At 29.5% G+C, this 4,597-nt stretch overlaps 1 long non-coding RNA gene across 1 annotated transcript; it reads left to right on the top strand.

Moving 5' to 3' along the window:
- The first annotated feature begins 3,790 nt into the window (after positions 1-3,790).
- On the top strand, positions 3,791-4,385 carry LOC126657411 (uncharacterized). Its single transcript, XR_007633324.2, has 3 exons — positions 3,791-3,900; positions 4,085-4,128; positions 4,211-4,385. It is a non-coding gene; the product is annotated as an uncharacterized LOC126657411 (long non-coding RNA).
- Positions 4,386-4,597: the final 212 nt, after the last annotated feature.

The following is a 4,597-nucleotide window of genomic DNA, read 5'->3' as shown; positions in this document are numbered from 1 at the left end:
ATTTATCAAATTGTATACTTTTTTACCGTTTATTTATATATAACGGTTTCGGTTTATGTTTATTTGTGTTTCGGTTTTTGTTTATTTGTTGTTGTCTATTGTGTCTGTCTGTGATTAGTTAACGGGTCTATTAAAAAACAGGGAAAATCAAAAAATGCCGAAAAACGGGAATTTTCTGCCAAAAAAATAAAAAATTAGCGACCACATATGAGCTTTTAGCGACGGATATTCCGTCGCTAAAATGCTCAAAAACGACAAAAGTGGACTATTTAGCGACGGAAAATCCGTCGCTAAATAGTCCACTTTTGCGACTACATTTAGCGACGGAATTTTCCGTCGCTAAATCAGCGACGGAACTGTCCGTCGCTAAATGTGTCGGTATTTGGTCGGTCAACCCGACCAAAATACCGACAGGTCCAGGTCAACTTACCGACGGAAATTTCCGTCGGTAAGTTGGCGACGGTTCATTTTTTGGGTCGCTAAATGATTAGCGACCCAAATTGTACCGACGGATTGTGTCCGTCGGTAATCCGTCGCTAATCAAGATTAGCGACGGATATTAGCCAATTAGCGACGGATATTTCCGTCGCTAATTGGCTGATTTCTTGTAGTGGAAGATGAATCAAGAAAAATCAAGAAAGTAGAAAGAGATGAGAACTATTTGCAAAGTAAAAAGACAAAAGAAAATATGAGGAATAAATTGATAAGTAAGCCACATGTGCTCTTGTTAAATTTGAACTAAACCCTAGCCGTTATTTTTATTAGGGTTTTTTAGACAAATAATTAAAATTGAATAAGAATTTATTTTTATACGATTTTACATTTGACATTTCAAAACTATCATATACGAAAGAATTTATTACTTTTATACCGTTCATATAAATAGAACCCTAATAACACAAACCCTAATCATTACAATTATTTTCTCTTTTCTCAGATTTCTCTCTTCTTTCTCTCTCAACTCATCTTTCATACAATTTTCAGATCTGTTCTTCGCACCGTTTTGCCTCCGTCGTTTTGCCTTCGTCTCGCCGTCATCTTTCTTTTGTCGTTTTAATTTCGCCGTCATCTTTCTTTTATCGTTTTAATTTCAGATCAGAAATTTATTGTTCTTTTTTTTTCAAATCTGTAATTTGTTTATTTTTTACTATTGTTTTCACCATTAAACATGTATATAGATTATCTTTAAAGAATCTAATACTCATTTCATATTATGTAGAATAATTTGGTAATTTTATGAAATAAATTTCTGTTATTTCTACCTTATGTTTTGTTGTATTTCTGCGTTTTTTTTTAATTCTGCAACTCGATTTGTTGATGATGACTGATTGCTGAATTATTATAAAATTACAGTGTTGTTGACTTTATATTAATATTATGTTGATTTAAATTGAATTTTTTTTGATTTTAACATTGACAAATAAGATAATATTGTCTGTAAAATAAATTAAAAAAATTAAATTAAATTAAGGCAGAAGATATAAAAAAGTCCTCGAGTTTTTCTCAAAAGTACAGATCAGCCCTTTTACTTTATCTGGGCACAATTAAGCCCCCGTGTTTTTAAAATTGAACAGTTAATTCCTTGTTATTTTAAAATCGAACAAATAAACCCTTTTAGTTTACTTTTGGGACACTTACCCCCTCAAATTTTTGATAAATATTTTAAATATTAAAATTATTTTTGATCTTTTTTCCTTTATGATTATGAGAGACATGTCAGTCATTAACGGGTGTTTCTAATGATGTTGGATGAAAGGGGTTATTTGTTCTATTTGAAAACAAAGAGGGCTTAATTATACCCCAAAGAAGTAAAAGGGCTGATTTGTACTTTTATGAAAACTACGAGGATTTTTTTGTACCTTTTGCCTTAAATTAAACTGAGACTAGATAATGATATGTTAACATTGATGAAGAAGACAAATAATGATGTTGAATTATTGTATTACAGTGTTGATATTATGTTAATTTTCGGTTGATATTTTGTTGATTTTAGCATTGGTGTAGTAGACAATAATGATGTTAAATTATTGTAATGTTACAATGTTGATTTTATGTTGATATTGTGTTTGATATTAACATTAACAAAAAAATAGACCACATTATCTGTGGAATAAAATAAAAAAATTGAAATTAAATTGAAACCATTTTGAAAAAATAAAAATTAGTGTAGAAAAAGATTGAAAAATTTAAATTAGTTTATTTATTACATACTGTTGATTTTTTGTTGATATTAAAAATGACGAAAATTATCAATAGTAAAGAAAAGTTAAAATAAAAAAAAATTAAAAATTAAAGATTAAATATGTGATAAATATTAAGTGCAGGAATATAATGGTGAAAAAAATTAAAAATAATGAAAGAAAATATTGGAAAATGATAGTTAATATAAAAGGTATTTTTTTTTTAAAAAGTAGTATAAAAAAAAATGTTGGTATGAAATGTAAAAATTTAAAAGATGAAGTAAAAAGTAAATGTTGGAGAAAAAACGGTATTTCATATAAAGAGCCATTCTTATTATGTATGGCTATATTCAGATGAGCTTGTAGGTATGCAGCCCACTTCTTTTTCTTTGACAAATTTATTTAACCTGTTTAACCGAAAATCGTTAGTTTATCGGTTCAATCACTGGTTCGATTTTTAAAATACTGATTTTTTTCTTTCAGAGTGGTTTTTAATGGGAAAAAAATATAAAATGGTTCTATATTTTTTATTTTTCAAATCAAACCATAATAATTTAAAAAAAAACAATAAAAATCAATTTGGTTTTGTCACATTTTGTGGTTTTTTAATATATTTTTATTCATAAAAAAACTTTTTTTAATTTATAACTCTATATATGAAATTTATATTAACTAAAAATATAAGAGACCTTTTTTTACTTTTTATAAAAAAAATTCAATTTTTCAATAATTGATGAGCAGGTGCAGGTGAAGAATCTGGCAGCTGCCATCGTCGTCTCTCACAGAGACGAACCCATTTGACAGAGGCGATCTGTTTGTCTCCATTGGGCGGTGGTTGGTGGGGTTGGAGGAAAAGGGATGGCGGTGGTGACGGTGTAAAAGAAAAAACCGATGAATTTATCGGTTTAAAATTTAAATTAAATTAGATTAATTAGGATTAGATGTTTAATTAGATTAGGTTAATTAGAATAAATTAGAGTTAATTATTTAAAATTTAAAATTTCACTCTCCAATTAAGGTGTCACGTCAGCATAGGGGTGTTTTTGAGCCGGTTTTACTAAGTTCAGGAAAGTGATCCAATTTTTCCAATTTATACGTTTTTGATACTTTATTACAAGTTGTGAGGGTAAAGTGATTCTTTGTTCTTAAAATGTATAATCGACTACTTAACTCTTTCAGTTACATTAAATTACAAACAGAGTTATTGGGTTTTTTTGTATATTATCAGATGATGCACATTCTCTCTGAATCACATGTTGATAATTTCATCCAATACCTGTCCCATCATGTTGACCATGCATGCATTAGTTATCTGATTATCTCTATATTCATTAAGCATACTCCGACTAAATACTTTGCTACTACCATATAACTATATGATAAAAATGTAGGAAATAAAAAACTATATGAGAGGATAGTCTAGCTTTAGATGACTGAGAACTGAAGTTATTCGAAATGAATTTTGAAAGATCAACGCAACAATGTGTTAGACACCAGATGTAGTTTGTTCTTCTTTTTAAGAAAAAGTTTTGTGTGGAATACACAAACTCACCGCTCTTTGTCCTGAAATTTTGTATGTTCAGTGTCAGAATCTGTTCATTTAAGTTCAGTGCTATAATCTGTTCATTTAACCCATTTCTTCCTGCAGATCAAGCTCTCGTTTGTGTAATTACCAAAGAAGTATATGAAGTTCGCATATGTTGACTTAACCCGCAATAAGGTGATTCTCATCGAACATTGGCAATCAATTTGGATCCACAGAGGCAGAGCATCTCAAAATCTCAACCTCAATTGCCTATTTTCAATAAATTTAGACTAATCATGTACCATATAAACGCTTTTAATTATTATTTAAAGTGAACCTAATGAACATCCAACTTTAAATGCTTTTATTTTTTTGACAGGTTGTATGTGCAAGTGAGATAGACTAAGAACATCCAACTTTAAGGTTTAGTTTAAACTAAGTTCTTAGAATTAATTACTTGTTATGAATCATTATTCTTTTCTGTTTAATAATCATACTGGTTTAGGTCATTACCGCTACAAGGAAAAGAGCTTTTAGAGGCGGATTCGTCAACTCCCCCAAACTCTACAAGAACGAGTAAGAAAATTCGTGCACTATGAGCGTCTTGCAATTCAAGGGGTCGATGAAGAAGCAATATTGCATCGCATCAGAAACTAATCACAATGGATCAAAATTCTCAAGGACGAGTAGATGAGGTTGGTGCTTCATAGTCTAATATGTTGAAAGATAAATTATGTTTCTCTAAATTGGTGTATGAACAATTTTCATGTACCAGAAATTTTTTACAGTGGCTTTTCAGTTGCTTTATTTTGGCTGATATTACCTTAATGTGTTAGATATTTGAGGTTTTTATTCACAATATAATAACAGAATTTAAGGATTGTCGTTAAGT

The sequence above is a fragment of the Mercurialis annua genome, linkage group LG7 (assembly GCF_937616625.2).
Source record: "Mercurialis annua linkage group LG7, ddMerAnnu1.2, whole genome shotgun sequence".
NCBI lineage: Eukaryota > Viridiplantae > Streptophyta > Magnoliopsida > Malpighiales > Euphorbiaceae > Mercurialis > Mercurialis annua.
This window is presented reverse-complemented; position numbering and strand designations above follow the sequence as displayed.